We start from the raw sequence: 22,100 nt of genomic DNA on the forward strand, positions 1-22,100 counted from the left end.
TGGGTAAAATATTGTACTGAGAAATATGTCCCTATTAATATATAAATTACTAATAACATACACTGGATTTGGGTACATTGAAGGCTAGACTCACAAAGGGATTTAGCCACCTAACTGCCATTTTAGGCACCTAAGTACAAAATTTAGACCCTCTAACCCTGGAAGTGCCTAAATTCCTTAGGCACCTAATGTTCTGCTGGTGGGCATGCATAATGTTGCATAAATCCTGATGCCACAATCTGCTCGGTGCCTTAGTTCCAGCAGGATCCTCAGACTAGGTGTTCCCCTGTCTATTTAATTGGTGGAGCCCAATCTCCTAGGTGTTCTCCGAGCATGCCTAATCCATGATTGCGTTGCCTCATGCACCCCCACACCATCAACAGACCTGTGGTTAGAGCACTCTTCTGGGATATGGGAGATCAGATTTAAAACCCTACTGTGCCTGATTGAGAGCAGGGACTTGACCCAAGGTCTTTCACTTCCCACCGTATGCCCTAAACACTGAATAATGGGTATTCTAGGTCTGTCTGTCTCTCCCGTTGAAGCTATTCCACTTCATATTAATAATTAAGTATTCATTAGAGCAAGGAATGGAAACTGGTTCTCCCAGGTGAATGCCCTAACCCCTGGGTTATAGATTCTTTTTTTTTTTCTCTCTAGTCCAATGAATATTTAAATATTTTCCAGAAAACTGCCTGCTTATATACCACAGAGTACATACTACATATATACCTCCATGAAGACATCACCTGGAAACTTAATGTTCAGTGGGAACAAAGGGGCTTCTGTTAAAAACAAGAAGTTTCCATAAACTTTTTTTACAGTAAGAAGAATAAGAAAATCTGCTGTAGAATGCTCTGATCCAAAGGCTATTAAAGTCAATGGAAAAACTCCTTTTGACTTCAGTGGTCTTTGAAACATACCTGTATCCCTTGTCTATGTGTTGTTTAAACTAATTGTCACTTCAGACAAATGACATTTTGGAAAGGATTAGGTGAAAGAGTGTGAAACACGGCAACAAATAATGCTCTAAAAGTTGAAAGTTTGAGGAGAGTATTTCCTTGCATTCAAATATTTATTTAAAGGACTTTGGATAATCTGCAACTCCTGTCTTGTCTTGGAGGTTAAAAAACAAAAAAGTTTTCTCAAGTGCCCAATGTTAGTTCTGGACCCTCTGGTTCTATGATTTACATTATCTGAATCTTTGTGATATTTCTATACGCTACTATCCCCAAATGAGTTTAAACTTCCCAATATGTAGGTGTCTAATTGTATTAAATGGGCCAAATAGTGCAGACTTCACTTGGGCTGAGGACTGCAGTAATTAGCCCAAAGGCAGGTGTGAATGCATAACTGTTTGTATGGGTACAAAAAGGGAACTGCATGCACAATTTATGTTTAATTTGAAGATGGAATAATTTCTTTTTCCATCTGACAGACATTAATTGTAACCCTTCTGCAAGGTGGAGTTGGCAGTATTAAGGGCCATATTCAATATCTAGGCTAGGGTTTCCTCTTAAAAATACAAAGAAGAACCATCTTGAGCACCTACCCAGTAATCTGGGAACATTTACCCCACCCCACCCCCCGGGCACCTTTAAGAGGCAATACTTCCCCACTCACAAGCAATGAGTCTTTGTATAACAAAATACTTTTTTTAAATAAAAAGGAACCCACCAGTAACTTGTAAAAACACCACAACCACAATTCAAAAGCATGTAACCATGAGCAAATGCCTGTCCCAGAGTATGTTGGGCAGTGGCCTTTGTCTCAGTTTCTCATCTTGTGGTATGAAAGGCCAGCAAATGTTCCTTTAACTTGCCATTGCACTCTTCCCTCCACTGCACCCACTTCTTGGTCAGCAAAGGCCCAGAGTTCAGAAATGCATTCAACTGAGTTCTCGTTCCACTCCAGGGGCAGGGAGGGGAGGAGTCAAGCAAAACCTTGGCTGCTGCTGCCACCTCTGCAACTGACTCACAGTTGCCACTGTTCACGCTTGTGCCGCTTGCTGCTGCTGACGCCGTTCACTCTGCTGCTATTATTTGCTCTGGTGCCGCTGGCATCGCCATTCTCTCTGATGTCACAGTCCGAGGTTCCACCATTTAACCCTGCTCTCAGTGATTTCAGCAGATAGTGGGGAAGGGTGGGCAGTGTGTTTTTTCTTCTTCACTGTAACTCTGTCCCACACCAAGTCTAAGGCTCGGCAGCTAGACCTGGTTATCGGTGATTTCAACTCTAGTGATCACTTAACAAAACAGAGACTCTCAATTGAGTCTGTTCAGTCTGTCCTCAAACAGTGGAGAGGGGAAGGGTCAAATGGTGTCTAGGGCTATGGCTACACTAGCGCTTTACAGTGCTGCAACTTTCTTGCTCAGGGGTGTGAAAAAACAGCCCCCTGAGTGCAGCAAGTTACAATGCTGTAAATCGCCAGTGTAAACAGTGCCCCAGCGCTGGGAGCCGCGCTCCCAGTGCTATAAGGTAATCCCCTTGTGCAGGTGGAGTACCTGCAGCGCTGGGAGAGAGTGACCACACTCGCTCTTCAAAGTGCTGCCACGGGAGCGCTCCCACGGCAGCGCTTTGAAATTTCGAGTGTAGCCACGGCCTTAGTCTCTTTAGGCAGAGTCCACACCACAAGGTACAAACACTTTTTTTGTAGTTAGAGCACATACTACATATGTGCCTCCATATGGTTGTCAGCTTGGACGGTTTGGGAGCAGTATTGTATCAGAAAGCTGAGGGCAAATAGAAACTTGTGGCCTTTGCAAGCTGAGGACTGTCTGATTTGGTATCTCTATCCTCTGCTTAGCGAGTGATGTTCAGTTGAGGGTCAGTGTAATCTGTTGGTAGAAGGACTGAAACATAATAGTCACTTGGTATCCAGTGTCAGGCACTGCTTTACATGCTGTCTTTTCAATCCAGCACTGCAGAATGTTGGTGAAGTATATGGATCAGGTTCTATCTCAAAAGAATGTGAGTACTGATCTGACAGATGAGCACTCCATATATGGCCGCTCCCAAGTAATTACAGAGAGTGCAATCCTTTCTTGGATTTAGTGGTTACTATCAAGGTTTGAATAATTATGCTACCATTATAAAGCCTCTGAATGATCTCAGGGGATACCAGCCCATCAAGAGCAAATCTAAGACCAAAGATAAGGGGAGGTCCTGGAAATTCCTGAGAAGAGACACTAAGTCCCCTTAGAACTTTTTGGACCGCAATGGAATGAGAGATGTGAAAATACTTTTTGATAAATCATTAATTGCCTAACTTGTGCTCTAGTCCTAGCATTTGCTGACTCAAGCAAGCATTTTATCTTCCATATGGATGCCAACTTGGAGGGTCTGGGAGCAGTCCTGTACCAGGAAGCTGAGGGCAAATGGAAACCTGTGCCCTTTGCAAGCCAAAGTCTATCTGATAGCAAGACTCACTACCCCATTCACAAGCTGGAGTGAAGGCAAGGGCCGGTTCAGCCTGGAGATACCCTGGTCAGAAGGAAGAGAGATGTGGGGAACCAGAAGGAAGAGAGATGCAGGAGCCAGGGGAGCCAGAAGTCTAAGAGTGGGTGCTCTTGCTGGACCACTGAGAGGAAATATAGGTGCAGTTTCCCTGAACTGTGACATACCTTTCAGCATCAATTCACACACAATTAATTTCCAGGTGTATATGAGTCATCTTTTGAAATTTCACAGTTCTGAGATGATCAAAATAAGTAAAATTTCTTCCAAGTTTTTAAACACCACTTGCAAGGGATACAACAGCATAGAAATTGGTTATCCAAAATGGCAGCATTTTGCAGTATATTTGGTATCCTCTGGTCACTCCAGACTTTGGGTCTGATTTTTGTTTTTCAGAGGTGCTAAGAATCTGTGGTTCCCATTGCCTTCCAATGGAGTTGTAGGTATTTAGTGCCTCAGAAGATCAGGCCCTTTGTCTTTGTTCACAAATTCAGTGAACAGTTTACCTACCTAAAGTTCCCTCAATCTTTTCAAAAAAGTACCCTACTATTTGAAACCCACTCATTCTGACTGTGATTCATTCCATTCATAATGATGTTAACGGTGATGTATCTCTTTTCTTCTGTTTGTGTTGTACTTCACTGTTCTCATAATGTAAACCTTTCAAACTTGTTTCGAAATATGTGGTTTAGGAAAATCAGAATACTAAATGTCTTCCCCAGCCTTGTCCATCCATTTGTCATGCAGTCACTTCCATGCCTTCTTCTATGAATCCTCTCATATGTGGGATAAACTTGTCTGAGCTCATCTGCAAAGTCAATACCATGTCCATATTTAAAACCGTTTAAAGATCCATGCTGCTTACAATGAACAATATTGATTTTATATGATCTGCCTATTATTTCCATTCTTTTCTATGACCCCTAACTACTTTTCTGCCCTTACATAAATTCCCCTGGCCAGGGACTATCCTTCTTCAGAGTTTGGAAAGCGTCTCTAGAGTAGTGGATGCTACTGTAAGTAAAGAGCGGATTTTTGTGTGTGTGTGGACAGCACCTACCATAAATGGGCATCTTGACTGAGGTTTCTAGGCACTATTGTAATACAATAATAACAAGCTTCATTGTTATTTTGGCTTTGTAGTAAAGAAAGGGGAGTCTTAGGAAAAATCATTTAAAAACAGATGGAAAAACCCAGTTTTTGCTATTCACAAACCAGTTCAATAAGCATATAATATTTTATAAAACAAGTTCACAAAGCATATTTATAACTAGGGATGTTAAACAATTTAAAAAAATTAATTGAGATTAAAAAAGTCATGATTAATAGCAGTTTTAATCCCACTGTCAATATTAGAATACCATTCAAATTTTTGGTGTTGGGCTAGAAGTGTGATGTGTGCATGCGTGTTGGGGGAGTGCTGTCTCTTTAAGCAGAGCACTCAGGACCCTGAATGCCATTTCAGCCAGCAGCAGCTGCTGTTCGCAGTATTTGCTCCTGAGCCACCACCAGCAGCAGCAGACAGGCTCCCCGTGTTCCCAAACCCCAGAGCAATGGCAACTGGGTACAGGGGCAGGGGCACCCTGACCTCAGGTCTCTTCCCCCCCACCCCCAAGCACGGAGCTCCGGTGTGCAATTAATACTCATTTTTTTTTAAAAAGCATTAATTTGTTTTGAGTTAATTGCATGTGTTAACTGTGATTAATTGACATCCCTAATTATTATTTTTGATTATAAATATTTGCACTGTAAAAAGGATTTTTAAAAGGTACAAGTCGCAGCATGAAGGGGCATACAAATGTTTAGCATATCTGGCACGTCAATACCTTGCAACGCCACCTACAACAGTGCCATGCAAATTCCTGTTCTCACTTTCAGGTGACATTGTAAATAAGAAGCAGGCAGCATTATCTCCCATAAATATAAACAAACTTGTTTGTCTTAGTGATTGGCTGAACAAGAAGTAAGGCTTAGTGGACTTGACTCTAACCCCAAAGTATTACATTGTTTTGCTTTTGAGTGCAGTTATGTAAAAAAAAAAAATCTACATTTATAAGTTGCACTTTCACGTAAAGAGATTGCACTACAGTACTTGTATGAGGTGAATTGAAAAATACCATTTCGTTTATCTTTTTCACAGTGCAGATTTGTATTCCAAAATATAAAGTGAGCACTGTACACTTTGTATTCTGTGTTGTAATTGAAATCAATATATTTGAAAAACATCCAACCTATTTATAATACATATAAATTGGTATTCTATTATTGTTGTTTTACAGGGCGATTAAAACTACGATTAATCACGATTAATTTTTTTTTAATCTAGTCAATTTGTTTTGGGTTAATCACTTGAGTTAACTGCTAGTCATTGACAGCCCTACTTATAACATGGTTCAGTATTGAACAAAAAATGGCTTTGTCTTTAAAACAACAACAACAAAATTTGTCAACTGCTCTATTGCATTCCATGACTATTTACTTCTGAAAAGGAAAATGCTTTTGTATCAGCTAAACAGAGTTAAAACGACCTGTCTGATTTCCTCTAGAGTGAGAAGAAAAATAACTTTTCATCAGCAATGAATGTATAAGCAACTAGTCACATTGCTTATTTGGTGAAAGCCTGTGAAATATTGTGACTATACTACAGTGAACATCAATATTTAATTTGTTTCATGGGTTTTTTTGTTATGAGTAAGTGTTCAAGTAACACAATACATCAGGGAACTCTGTATATTGGAAATAATAAATGGAGAATTTAGCAACTTAAATAGTATAAAGATGTAGAGGTTCATTTTAATGGTAAATATATTTTAGTTAGGTCTCTGAGATTTGTGTTTTTAATCACTTGGTAACTAAAACTAAGGTCACCCAGTTTCATGCAGCATTTAGTTAAACTAAAGCAGAATACATTAAAAATAACAAATATGTTCATTTCAACTATGTATTACTGCATATGTGCCATGTACTGCTATATCATCTAACCCTTTAAAGATGTTTAAAGGTGACCTGTCAGAGTAAAAACAGTCTTGCTCTTTTTGTCTATTATGCATAAAGGACTGAAACATCTAATTTTAAATGTTTGTTTTAGGATTTTTGTGTGTGTTAGAAATATTATATCAGGAACATTGTGGTATATGCAAAGATTGGAATGATAATTCCTTACCATAAACATCAAGAACATTAATAAAAGTTGAGAGAATTTAGTCTGATTGAGAAAGAGGTATTCATTCTGGAGCCACAGGCCAGATCTTCATCTGGTGTAAATCAACATAGCTTCAGTGACCTCAAAGGAACTATGCCAATTTACACCATCAGAGGATCCAACCCATTAAGTTTCCCATTCCTGCACAGTAAAGAGCCATAGAACTTGAAAGATCTCTTTTGATGGGGAAAATGCATCTACTCATTCTGGTTGGCCAAATTCATATAGCAGGTAAGAAATGGCACCATTATTTTTCCAGGAAAAAAAAGATTTTGCCAGTAAACAATTATTCTTTACTATGAGGTATGAGTAGCAATACCCAAAAGTTTGCAAGCTGGAATGCTGCTTGGAGTACAATAACTTTGCCAAGGAATAATGACAATTATAAAGTTCAGCTAGAAGCTACTTTTGACTAAGTAGTCTACAATGAAAATATTGAAAGAAAAATGTGTACTCTAGTAGTCACTCAAACATGCTACAAAATGCTCCATGGTATCTTTCTAAGCCTTTTATTCTTAATCTTTTTTTGGAAAAATACTCAGTTGCAGCCAATGCTTATTCCAGGTGGATAGAAGATATACATCAACTGGGGCTGGCCAGAAGAAAATTCTGTTTTGTGACAAATTGAGGTTTCAAAAGACAATTGTTCCTATTCAGAATGAAAATAATTTTTTTTTAAAGTCTCCATAATAGCCAATATCAGCGTGGCTTATGATTTCAAAGCAGGGTCTCCCACTCTCTTGTATATCCATCCTGGACCTTAGAAACCTTTCCCCTGAAACCTTTGTGTTGAAAAATAGCATTTTATCATTTTTAACCCTCTGTACATATAACTGTACTGCTGCTAAGACTATTGAGGCCTTATGGAATATATTTGCCACATGTGGTTTGCCTGAAGAGATCATTTTGGATAATAGTCCTCAATGTGTTTCATGTGAGTATTAAATTTTCCTCAAACTAAATTCAATAGGATATGCTGGATCATCCAACATCAGCTGAGTTAGCAGAATGCTTTGTATGCACACTTAAAAGGCATTTGAGGAAAATATAAGGATAGACTGCTACAATATTTTATTGCAAAATTGTAGCAGCAAACTTCCTTTTAGTTTGTTGGTTAGTAACATGGACCATCACACAGCAAATTTATTTCGTAAATGTCATTTACTAATTAAATGTTTCCTTTCCATTTAGTGAAAGAACTAGAATTAGTATAGAGTTAGAAACCCACAATGTAAGGCCCTAGGGATTTTGTCTGCTAGCTATGGTGCTAGCTTAAGGGGCCATGCACCAGCTGGAGTTTGGTGGAGCACGTTTGTTCTCTGCCACTTCCTCTGTATGCCCTGACACACAGCTCCATTCCCCAGACTGTCTCCTGAGCCAGGGATCTAGTGAAGGAGATATGAGACAGCACCACTATTTCTTTGCCTATTGGGGACTCTGTGACATTGGAGTATATGCAGCAGGGAAGTGATGGCGCATTTTCTATGCCATTTTCACCTCCTGAGTGACACAGGTAGCAGAGCAAGGCTAAGGATCTGGTCCTTAGTCTAAGAATGCAAATGTTACTTTAGAAATACTCATTGTGAAGGTAAATGGGGAGACAAAGGGACAGGAGACAGCCACTCTTCCTGACAGACATCTTTGACCAAAATGGTAACATAGGTTTCCCTAACATACAAATTGGTAATTTAAAAGGAAGGAATGGGGCATATGGAGCTTTCGGAAATACAACTGCACTCTGTGTGTGAGCATGCACATGTTTATTGCACCTTTTAAAGCCTGGCATAGTTTCTGAAGTAGAAGGACTGACTTGTGAGTTGGAAACAATTGCATCTGGAGTTGGAGTGGAGAATAAATTTAAGAATGAACTGAAGTTGAGGAACCCTCCCAGATATTCTCTTATGATCAATTTAACTAACTGATTGGATTTTCACAAGACAAATGCATAGCAGATATTGTTTCTGTTCGAGGATTTCTTGTAACCATTCCGAAATGTAGTGGAAGCCTTCTCAGCTTTCACTTGAAGATGAAGTGGCATTTGAATCTTCAACACAGAGAACTACTGTCCTAAGCTATTTCAGCAAAATAGGTAAATAGGTATTAATAAACATAAAACAGTTTTAAACTGTAGGACTAAAAAGCACTTACTTTCCTAATATGAGGATGCTTCCTTTTATTATGTAGTAATAAAATAAGCAAATTATATCTAGTAGCAAGAACATTACATTATGCCATGCTCCATCCACTTAAAACCTTAAAATCATGGGAAAGTAGAAGTTAAGGGGATCTTGGCTAGGCATTCCTTTCCACCTTATTGCCTACAGTGCTGTTGATAACACACCTCATCAGGCTTTCACTTCCATATACCAAAAAGAAATACCTATCCCAGCTTAATCCAATTTGCATTGTAATGCAAAACCTTAACAGCAACCTCATATGCTCGTCTATCCATAGATCAGCACATCGGACTGTCACACATTCTATGCATTTGAAGTGTATTTCTGCTTTAATGCTGATCAGGTCATTAAGGTTTTGAAGGGAACAGAAAATCTTGTTTTGAACTTTTCTTGAGAAGGGAAAATCTGGAAAAAAAAATCACTGACTATATTTTCCCAGTGAAAAAGGTATTTATTGTATAGCAAAATTAAAAAGCTTTCTTCATGTGATTTGATAGCTATTTTGAAGTTCTTTGTTATGATTATCTTCTGACCTCTGAACTACTCTTCCATATGCCCAGAACAAAATTTAATTTGTCCCCTTTGTGTACTCTGATATAGTCTCTAATTAAATGATCAAATACTTTTTAAAAACTACAATGTTCTTTTAATGTATATTTTGTGCACATGTGTGAGAGAAAAACAGATAATATATATTTTTGCTGAAGAAGTAAGCAGGTAGCTGATACAGAGCAGACTGGTGACAAGTAGAAGAGGAGTAAAAAGAGGACCTGGTTAATCATAATTCTGCAATTTCCCAACTTTTGAGAGCTTGAATTTGCAAACTTAATAATGTTCTTCTAACAGTTTGTAATTTCCTAGGTTAAAAAAATGGGGAAAAAATAAAATGCCATCATGTGGTATCATTTTGACACACATAGGTTATCATCAGCACTGCTGGACCCTTTAAATCCACTGCTTCTGCCATTTGAGCCCACAGCGTAACTGAAGAATGATGATAACCTACTACAGCTTTCTGGACCAGCAGTAGAGGGCAATGGATCACTTTACCAGTGACTTTCACAAATATTTGGATGTTTTTTTACAGGACAAGCCACATTTCTGACCCAAAGCAAATCTCCCTTCCAAATTTCAAGTCCCTGCTCCAAAACAGGGGTGCTGGAGCTTCTCAGAGAAAAGGTCACCAGAATATTTTAATATGAGCAACAAATTTTCCCTATCCTTTCTCTTGGAAACATCTGAACCATTTTGTTTTAAATATAAAATAATAATAATAAAAAAAACAAATCTTGAGATAGGTTTCAGAGTAGCAGCCGTGTTAGTCTGTATCTGCAAAAAGAACAGGAGTACTTGTGGCAAAAATATAGGATCTTGATCAGGTGGTTTCGCAGTTTCTTTGAGAGTGTGTGGCACAATCTCTCAGCATAGTCTGTGTGATATGTAGATTGTTCTTTTTGCAAATCTTGAGATAGACACTGGAGACATAAAAGTGTTAATGGTTAAAATTTGGCAATTATAAAGCAGCTGAAAGTTGGGTTTTATAATGGGAAGTATTGGACAAGCTTAATAAAGCAGTGCTGCCATCTGCACCTAGATTTTATGTAACATCTGGGGTTTAATGTGATGATAATATATGGATGGGGTCAAAAGCTATGGCAACTGTGCATTTCTGGGTGGAGAGTTTTGAAAGCAGTAACCAATCAGAACAGAAGGCTTTGTATAATCACTGTGCTTATTTAATGTCGTACGCTCCAGCTAATAATGGCCTTCAGCTAGAGTACAAGGATTTGCATTCTGAATGGCTATTGAGAAACTGGCTTATTGGCTGAGCCAATTCCAAATCAGTATAATGGGGCATAATGCATTTTTTTTAACAGACTGCATCATATTAATTAATGTATAATGCAACGGATTTTTTTTTGAATACTGAATAACCAAAAATGGTTCTCTTGGCCTAAAGTCAGAGTTCCTTCTAAAACATTTTGACTAAATACAAATCCTCATGAAAGACTAGCTTTTGACAGAATGCAGACTATGTAGTAATCTACTTGGTCCAGCTTATAAGGAACTTAGCTAAAGTTAAACTGTTATGAAAGTAGAATGCAATGCATTAAAATAATTTGAAGACTTTGAATGTCCAAACAGAAATATCTTGTTTTCCAGTGTTATAATGAAGTTTTTCTTGGAATATGTTAATGGTGGGAATAAAATTACTTCACTGTAGATGATGTCCACTCTATTTCAGTGCATGTATTACTTGAAAGTTAAGCCTTTTATTTTCTAGTCTAAGTAGAAATAAGCAGATTCTGCATTACCAGGTATCTCTTCAAATATTTCTATATTCAGTTTCCACCCCGCACTCTCCCAATATCCATTACTCAAACCTAGTCATTCCCAATCAATGGAACGAGTCATCATTTAAGTTAGAACTGCTCAGGAATTTTCTGACAAAACATTTTTCATCAGAAAATCTTGACTGAACAAAACTGTTCATGGGTAAGGGTTGATGAATCTACCAATTCATTTTTTTTTCTGATTTTTAATTTGTCAAATGTCCTGTTTCCACATTTTTTAAAAACAAGCATTTTATTTTTCATTTTGTAACAAGACTTCACTTTGAAAATTTAGTTCATTTTATTAAAAGGTTAGGAAAGAAAGAAGTAAAAATTGACAAAAAAATCAGTTATCCAGTCAAAATGTTTTTATTGACCCAATCTGAAATTTTGTTCAGATTCTGGGTTCTTGAAAATCTAGAAAACTTTTGAAGGAGGGGAAAAGAGTTTTCTGCCCCATGCTAATTATAGATTCTGCCTCTTACAGATGGTAAAAATGATAGAGCCCGAAAGTCCCTGTTCTAAGGATGTGGTTCCTTCAGAAACTAAGCTCAAGAAATCAATAGTGTGTAGAGTCAAAGCTATGGTGACCTGAGTCAGTGGTGTTGCAAAAACTTCAACTATTCTTTATCAATGCATACAGTATCACCACCTATGACCAATAATATCTGCCTATATTTTCAGTGTGTATTGTTCTGCTGACACAAAAATATTTGCCAATCATTACTACATAGTCTTCACCTACTCTACTATACTTTTGCCTTATACTAATCTCAGATACCAATGCATGGAAATTGGTGGCAAATGCTGATATTTTTAGAGCAACTACTAAATATTGTCCCCCCAGAATGATAGTACAATAGAAAGAAGGTATATTCTTTTAACAAATATTAGTAAATAAAGGTATTTACCATTGCTTACTCAAACAAATAAATTTTATTCTGTTGTTCCCATCCATTTTACTTCTGTTTTCTCTTCTCTATATCTACTACCCTCTTGCAATTTTTATTTCTGTACACATAAAGGCCTCAATTCAACAAAATATTAGGTATATGTTTAATGTAAGTTGAATGGGACTATTCATGCAGAAAGTTATAAATGTGCCTGAGTAATTTTCTGAATTGGATCTTAAATATGTAAGAGATTCTCAGACATATGAGCTGGGGAACAGGATTGACTGGTGGATGGATTATGAAACTTAGTTCTTACATTTATTGTGATATAAGATACAAGTTATTTCCTTAGGCAGAGAGAAATTGGTATCTCAGATCACACTATGTGGTAAGTGTTGGCAAATATTGACTTTTAACCACTGTGGTTTCATATTAATGTCTATTTTTTTCATGACTGAACTTTAAAAGCAGAATAATTTTGTTAAAGTTACAGTAACATATGTTTCTTTGTGGATTCAAAGAATTAGAGTGTAAATGGGATAAATGTTACCAGACATGTTTCTGCATGAGCACAAGAATTTAACTGCAATATGCATTCTCCAGGTTGCCAATATAGACGAGAGTTGGTGTCAGATTTGAAATGTGTCTTGAATTACACTCTGATCCTGCAATGAGGCCTGTACCAAAGCCCGTACCAAAGGCCTTTGAAGTGTTTGGGGCTCCATGTAGGCAGAGTTCATTGCAGGATCGTGGTATTAGATGATAAATATCAATTCTCACTTTATCTCAAATTCATACACACAATGGAATGCCTCTTTTTAGTTTAAATAACTATTTCCCCAAATATGTGATTCGCATACCATATATAAAAATGAATGTATCTCATTACCATCATTTTATTCAGGAGGGAGTGAATACCAGAAAAAGGTGTTATATTTTTCCCCTTGCTACCAAATTATTTTAGCAACTACAAAGTGAATTGAGGACCTTTTAACTCGCTCCAAAATAGCCCTCAGTAACAGATTTTTTTTTCTCACTACTTGTTTGATAGATTCTTATGTTTTCATTATTTCTCTGATCACACGCAATGAAGTTAAGATGTGAGGAGTTGCAACCTTCATGGAGGGATACATAAGTAATTTAAATAGTTCTATAATTTAGGGCTTGATACTGCAAGGTGCTGAGCATCTTTGATTCCCAATTGAAGTCTGTGGGAGCAAGCTAGGCACTGGCACATGGAACACTGAGACCTTTGATGAGAAGATTTTTGGAGTTTGTTTGGGGTTAACAACCCAAACATTTAGATAATTAATCAGAACTCTTTAGAGCTCTTGACTTTGGAAAACTGGAGTAGAAATCTAGACAAAACAGGATTTATTTTATTATTTACCACACTCCTATGCTTACATTTGGGTCAAAAATATCATAAGAATAGACCTTCTTGTGATATTTCACTACTTGTTCTCACAGCTGCTTGAAACAATGCTCCTAAGCCTGTGGTTGGAGGCAGGCCTCAGGCTTGCCTCTCTACCAGCTGATTCCCAAACATAGGGCAAAATACATTGAAAAGACCCAAAATGAGAGATGCAAATAAAATTAAAATGCAGCAGGCTTCATTCTTTTCTTGTAAATGATTACTTCTATAAAGTTTTCAGTGTTATTGTAGCCATGTTGGTCCCAGGATATTAGAGAGACAAGGTGGGTGAAGTAAGTCTTTTACTGGACTAACTTCTGTAGGTGAAAGAGATAAGCTTTCAGGTCTGAAGAAGAACTCTATGAAGCTAGAAAGCTCATCTCTTACACCAAGAAAATATATTAATAAAAGATATTACCTGACCCATCTTGTTTCTTCTAGAATCTCTGTTCCATGATTTTATAATGTGATAATTTTTAAATAAATTCTAGTGTTTAGACACCATATTTGTGTGGAATATAGGTAACTTTGGAACTAAAATTATTGACATCTTGTGCAAGGAGAGATACTTGACAGAAAAGCCCTCAGATGATAGGATAATACCAGTAGCATGAATTGATCCCCAACTGTGTATTCATACTCTGCAATCACAATTGCATCAGTTTTGGACAGCTTGTATACTTTCATCACAATAGCCCTGTGAGAGTGGGCACTCTAGTTATCATATCCAGTAGCAGGGAAGCTTACATGCTGAACCTGTGGTCCCAGATGAATGTCTTTCCAGGGGAGTTCACCATATTTGCTTGAATTGGTCCTGCTTACACTTCTAGTTCTGGGCAAACTGCAGTTAGAAATGAGAAACAGGGGAGAGGAAATAACACTTTTATAAGGCATCAGTTATTTTACTAAACTGAACCAGAGCAATCATTCATGAGAACATTGTTATACAATGCATTTCTACAATGTGGGCCTGATCTAAAGTCCACTGTAGTCTGTAGAAAGACTCCTAATGTCTACAGTGGGTTTGGATTAGGCCCTATTTTTTAATAACCCAGAAAAAAGAATCTCATTGACATACCAATAAGATTACAAAATGTAGGCTAATTAAGTCTCCTCCCGTATCTGATAAATGTTCTGTTTTACAGATTGTATTTAAATTGCTGAGCATGTTTACAAAATGAACAATTTCAGCCTTTAACTAGTCTGGAGCTCAGGATCTTAAGAAATGAAATCTAATTGTTCTGTCAGAAACTTATTCTCTGTATAAAATGATAGCATATGATTAAGTTCTAACCTAAAGCAATTTCTATTAGACTGATGAAAACCAACTATGAAAATTTCCACCCACACAAGGAATATCAGTCCAGTAATTTGTCTATAATGCATTTACCATCTGTTTATGTGGTGTAGAGATGTTTTTGGAAAGGTGTCATGCTATGAACAGAAATAATATTGTGGCTGTGGTAAATTACAAGGGAAAGCCACAAAGTTGATAGTTGAGCTGTCAAATAAAATATGATTGAACTTTAGAGGTTCGTTACACTACTTGCCTATTATTTCTGCAGTAAATAAACAATAAATCAGTCTATTCTTTAACACTGCCACCATTTATATAAATTGCATCAAGTGATCATGATATTTAAAACACAGTAAAAATGGATTTCAGGGAACAAATTAGGATTCATACTGCTTTTGCTAGACAAGATGCAAAGGAAAATGTTACTATTGTAGGACTGTAACTCATATTTTCTATTTTCCAGTTAATCAGATGTCAAGATGTAACAAATTTGGCGTTCTTAATTGTTTAAATTCTTTGGCATGACTTCCAAGGGTGAAGACTTACAAGTATACTCTCTAATGCAAATAGGAATGTAATTAATGACAGAGGTAGGAATAGAGCTAGATATATAGATATTATTTAATTGGATATTGGCTGCTTTAAACTTCATTAGGGTTAAAATGGGTCAGGAGAATATCCAATTCCAATCTGAAAATAAAGGAGCTTTTGCCTTGATTCAGTGTAGTTTTCATATTAAATACTTATAAACCTTTTGTGTCACTGATGAATTTACATAGTATCAGTAGGTATTGATTATAATTACAATCCAACACATGATGAAAATGGGAATAATTTTTTTAAATGGATTATCAGCTACTTTTGGAACTTCTGAAAGAACATGAGACATTTGTGTGTATTAAAAAGTCTTAAATATATACACAAAACCCTGAGATTTCTTTTAAAGATTACTATTAGTTCTTTTATATTATCCAAAATCTGAGATGAGGAAAAGGTCATACATTTCCGTTTTGATCATGAAGACTGTATGATGCCAGCCCTGGCAGGATGAAACCCTTACTTAACACAAGTAATCATTAATTATGCGGGTGGTGCTGCTCACTTCAAGGAATCTACATACCACAGGATTATACACTTGACTATTGGGCCCATGTCAAACATTTCAGAATTCCATGATGTAATCCTGCAAGGAGCTAAGCCTGTATGGGAGATGTTGTTTTCCCTTTCCCTAGAGAGAAGTGTAAACAGAGAAAGCAGAGAAATGGATGCTGTAAAATGTGAAAGTAATGGACTAAGATGAGAGGAAAAGTGACTCCAAAGGGGTACTAAATTAAAGTCAAGCAGGTAATGGGTGGTCAGGAACCAGGCTCCGAGGTTACGGAGCAGAATTTAAACATAGTCTTCTGGACTTTGCCCTGGAATTTAGGTAATGCAGTTCCTGCAGAGAACATGCAAGTGGCATTGCCTGGTTCAGGACACTGTGCCAGTGTTGCTCAAAGAGAAAAGGAACATAATCATCACCTGTCTTTGGTATGTAGGTAGCAGCAGCAGCAGTGATGAATCATCTGGGGGTGGTGGGGAACCACCCAATGATGCTTGTAAAATGCCTTTGTGAAGGCACTGATGCCTGCTACATTGGCATAGCTCTGTAGGAGGGTCCAGGGCTCTGTGCAGTCAATGCAGCTTTGTAGGGTGAGCTACAGGAGAACGGGATGTAGAGGTTGAGGATATCTTTTTAGTGGTGGTTAGGGAAACTGAATTGACCACAGTACCCAGTGGCAAGAAATTCTATTGCCCATAAGCAACCTACTCTTGTAGTGGAGGATGAAGACACAGGCTTCTCCTCTGCCCCTCTAAGATCAGACCCTTCATCAGAACTTCAAGACTTTTAAATAATATAAGCTACTAAATACACTGCAGCATGGATCGATGTCGGTTAATTTTCAAGTGAATTGTCTAGGAGCAGGAATGGGAGTCTCTTCCAACATTCTGGAAAGGGGTATTAATATAAAACTGTGTTGTTTATAAACAAGGTGATTTGAAATAAACTAGATAGAAGTACCAGCTCAGACCAATAAATTATACCCCAGAAAATTGTAATATATTGTCACGTAAAAGAACAGGTATGAAGATCTCAGTTAACATAAAATGTTTACATGAATTGCTATTATCGGGGATTTTCAAAAAAAGGCTCTCTGAAGCTGTCTTCAGAGCATTAAATATACCTAACTTTTGTATATTAACTTTTTGTGACGTGTTTTTTATATACTGGCTCCTGTGACAACTAAGCAAATTCATCTTTTTAATGAGGAAAAAATATGGTAAAACATCAAAAAGCAGTTAAACTAAAAGTGCTCATTAAAATGAAGATGAAGTCAGTGCTTTCCTTGTGGTTAACTGATCTCATGAACAACTGCAATGGTAAGCAACATTTCAGCGTAAGAGGGTTTGAGAACTTTTTGAAGCTGCTGCAGTCTGTTTTTGTTCTCTTCCTTGAAATAGGTTCCAGATAGTCATTAGCTGCTGAAATAAGTTTTTATTGGTTAAAAACCAAATCTTATGAAATCTATTTAAGTCTGTTGAAAGTCTCCCTAGAATCCAGTGGCTCAGTAACTCCTAGCACCAGGGGTTCCCAAAATTGCAATTAAATGACTCTTTAGTTAATACTTCAAAAAGATTTTAAAATGATAAATGTTTTCACTAGCAATTAGGATTCTAATGGCAAAGAACACTCAAACTTTGATTTTACTAGGACTATTAAGGTGTGAAGGGCTACAGGACTGGGCCCTTTAAGTTTTAACATGGACACTTTTTTAGATAGTATAGTGTGCCGTCCTCTTAAATACTGTAGACCTACAATCATATATTTATTTGTATTGGAGTAATACCTAGGAGCTCCAGTCAATGGCCGGGATCCCATTGTGATAGGCACTGTACAAACGCAGACTGAGAAGATGGTCCCTGTCCCAGTTTATATTATATTAACAGTCCCCGTTAATACAGAATTTCTGAGACTTGGAATGTACAATCCTTCAGGAAAGTCATCCTGGCACACTAAAATATACTGGGCTTCACAGTCTGATTACAACAATAATAATTTTTGAAAAGCAGGAGGAAGTTTCATACACCTCACATTAGTAAAACCCCTATTAATAATAGAAATTGAGGTACTTGTCAGGAGAAAATAGACCCTTCCACTTCTGTGTCCTCCATTCGTGTCTGCTTCTCTGATGCCACTGTTTTGTTATGCTCAAGTGGCTGCGTCTAATTAGTCTCTATTGCCCTTCTTTGCAATACCTTGGATGCATGTATTATGTTGGAATCATGCTCTAGAATTTTTTCCCATTATTTCTACAATCCCATAGTCATTTTTGCAGACAACGTTTTTCTCTTTCTGTAAATGGAGTCTCTACTTGTAATGCTGGCTGAACAACAAGTATAAGATTCTTCACTGTAGGAAAGACAGACGCCAATGCCTCTCCCATTTATCCCAGATCACTGATCCAGATGGTCAAGAGACTTTCCACTAAACAGCCAATTGGCCAAGAAGCCTGTGATAATCTACATAATCTCTTTTGTGCGTCTCTGTTTTAAGCATGGAGGAAATTTAATAAATCATCCATGTCACTGGAAGATACTACTTTTCTTTTGGCACCGTGAAACAGCACTCTCATACATAAACTGCGATTTAAAGAATATATTATGCACCCAGCCATGTTTGCATTTTTTAAATTGCAATGTTAACATGGATCCTATTGTTTTGAACTGTAACTTATTCTCCTGTGAATAATTTCCTAAACATGCTTTTTATTTTTAAGTCTATAAATATATAAGATATTCAGTCGGACACTGTCTGCTCTCATCAGTTTTTCAGTTTTTGTCAGAGTAGTTTTCCTATTTACATCTCTCTTCATTCTATTTTCTTAAATAGTTACCTCAGCAGAGACTTAAGTCTCCGATAATTTGTTTTCAGATGAGGTTGTTTCATTAAGATGCTGTTCATAAAGAGTGAAATTCATCCTAGTGCCTGACCAAGGTACTATATACCACATAAGACCTACTTGGCATATTGTTCTTATCTTTTTTCTTTTTCCTTTATCCAAGCCAGTGTGTCAATTCCTGTTTGGTATATACTCTCTGATTAAATCTGTTCCTACAGAAACTATAAACGTACCAGTAGCTCTCTGAACATTTTATCTCAACCATCGGTGCTTATACCATTCAAATATTAAAATACTGTTATCATGCCTGCACTTAATCCTCATTTAGTATAGATATATATTTCATTATTTTAATCTTTTCACATATATTCAGCCTCTTAAAGGTTTCTGTTGCTCTTTTCTGAAGTCCTTTAATCTCATCGAGTGTAAGTCCAGAAGGAACCACCAGATCATCTAGTCAGATCGCCTGCGTATCACAGGTCACTAAACACCACCCATCCCCCCATATAGGAAGCCAGTAAGCAGAATTAGACTAAAGTATTACTGTCTTCAGGAGACTAAACTACTATGTCCCTTAGGCAGAGAACAGGAGGGTCCACAGTCCACCAATCTGATGAGCTTTCTCTGGTATTTTGGTGCTGAGAAATTAACTCTGATTCAGGTGTTGTATTTTGAGGGTGAGTGAGGAGTGGCATAACACAAGTCTAGTCACTTTTTCTATATTTTGTTGCAGTCAAATTTCAGTCTGCTTGGCACACCTGCTTAATATGGCATAGATGATTAGTTCCTTCCCAGCATAATATAGATGAACTTTCATTTAGTTTCCCCCTCTACAAAGTCCTAAAGGGGAGAAAATAGTGAACAAATCAGTGAGGCCCCAATCATGCAAACTGATCTACTTGGTTGACACCTGTGACTGCGCTGAGTTCTGCTGACTTTGCTGAGGATCTGAGCGGGTGCAGGAGCCCACTTCTATTGAGAAACTTCCAGCACTGGGGCTTGACTTTGTAATCCACTGTTGGTTTTGTAATCCTGCAGTCTTCCAATATCATACCTGTGCTGTTTAATGTTTCTGTCCAAAAAACAGTGCATTGGGGTTAGTAATAAATTGTGTGATATAACTGGCCTGCTGCTGTACTCTCCTTTGTGAGCATGTCTTCTTTGAAGAGAGATGCCTGAAGTGATAATACAACATATATGCATAATGTAGGATATGAACAGTTAATGAACAGTTTTAAAACAATTTTCAAATGAAGGGTTTGAGGGTAAGTTATAGCTGCATATGGCATCTATATTACAGAAAACTTTCTTTTAGAAGAAAAAGTTATTTAATAGGCATGTAACACCTTCCCTTATTTGGTCAGAGAATGTTTCTTTTATTGCTCTTTCTAATCAATTTGGGAAGCTTGTGGTTACAGTATGTTTGGTATAGCAAGTAAAGGCCCTTGTTGGACTAGAAAATGAAGTGGTTATGATTTTTAAAATATGACACTTCTTCAAAAAGTATCTAGAAAATGCATATATAGGGTGCATAATCTTCTGCAAATAAGGCCTTAAGATCTCTCAATGCAAAAGAGAGGAGAATTAAAGAAAAAAAATAAACTAACCCTATTTGGGACTGAGTTTTACCTGAATTAATGTTGTTTGCTTATGCCTGATATAGCATAATGTTGCTGCTGGCCCATGGAAGCTCTGTAGAGTCCCCACAAAAAGTTCACTGAAGTCAATGGAAAGACTCCCTGTTACTTCACTATCCTTTAGACCAGACCCCAGATACTGAGTTGACTTCCTATTCTGAAGAGGAGGTGCTTTGCTTCTGGTGACTGTAGAACACCCAGCATTTTGCAGCCACCCTTTCCACAGGAATAGTCTGATTCTATATGGTTTGAGCATCATTCTTGGAAATTAGGCTCATAGGAATGAATATTTTGCAGGACTGGCTAACCAGCATAGACCAAAATACCTGATCACTGTATTTCTTTCTGTAAAGGAACTTTGCCACATTCTGGTAATGTTTTGTTCTATATTACTAAAAAGTCCACGTGTTAATTTTGTCCAAACTTTTGACAGCTTTGGTTCATCCTCACAATAGTGAATATGCCCCCTTACTCCTTTGTGACACAGCACAAGACGGGCCACAGTCTGGCCAGCATGGATAAACCAGTATTTAGCAGAATATAGGGTACTCTTTTTATAGTATACCAATCCCTTTAGTGTCTCTAGCTGCACTCATTTTTTTAAAGTGAAACCTACTTTAAAACCTATTTTAAACACATGTATAACTCTGTAGTTTAGTAATGAATTGCTGGATCCAAATTAAATCCCACTGGTTTAATACATCAGGATGCTAATACTTCACAGAAGAAAAATGCCTCCCTTTCCACGTAGATGACGCAGTAACTTGAATATTTGGGAAACTCCTCAGTAATGAACATCAAATGTTGGCGCTGTCTGGGGGCTTGGGAGGAACTGCAGAAAGCAGTCTGCATCGCTGAGGGAGGATCACCAGGACACCTGAAACACGTGGCTCAATGCTGTCACTTGTGCCAGGGACTAGCCAAAGAGAAGTGAGTACAGCAAGAATCTGTTGCCACATGAACTTGCCACAGGGAAAGGGTGGCAAAACTGACCATCACATGAAAGAGCAGATAGATTTTAATAAGATAATGGGCATAAATGTTTACGGTCAGATGGATTAAGGACTGCCCTTCTATATCTGTTAATTTGCACACAATACTATGCTGTCTGGATTTTCTTCTGTTGAATCTGGGTGGTTCCCAAATACCTACATGGGGCCTGCCAGGCACACATTTCCTCTTCTCATCCAGAACACAGCCAACAAAGCAAAAGGAAGCCAGTTGCTGGTTCTTAGTTGCTCTTGCCTCAGTAGAAATGACACTGGCTTCTGCTAGTCCCTTATCCTGTCCCTACAGAATGCTTTTGCTGGCTCTTATGGTGTTTAGCTCTACAATCAGAGGAGAAGGAGTTTGTGTAGACAATCTTAGTGGGAAGTGTAACTGCAAGGCTGAAGAAGAGAGAGGAGTCTGCGATGAAGTGAGCCAGAAATAGACTGGAGAACATCTGTCTGGTGCAAGAAGTAGCAGCTGTAGAAAAGGAATGGAGAGGGTGAAGAACAATTTGTTTAATTCATTCTTTTTTCCAAGTAGCAGATTGTGAACCAGTTCCTCAAGTTGTGTAGTATCTTTCTCTCTAAGAAGTTTCACTGAAATTAATGGGGCTTCTCATGAGAAAATTACTACTCAGAGTGAACCAAGGGGGCAAAATTTGACCCTCAATGTTTCTTATAAATATGTCTCTGATTTTTTAAATGTAAGGTTGAATTCAACAGCCACTGATTTCCCTGTTTCCCTATACAGAGCAGGACCT

This window comes from Terrapene carolina, unplaced genomic scaffold (genome assembly GCF_002925995.2).
Source record: "Terrapene carolina triunguis isolate 2854851 unplaced genomic scaffold, T_m_triunguis-2.0 Scaffold33, whole genome shotgun sequence".
NCBI classification, from domain to species: domain Eukaryota; kingdom Metazoa; phylum Chordata; order Testudines; family Emydidae; genus Terrapene; species Terrapene triunguis.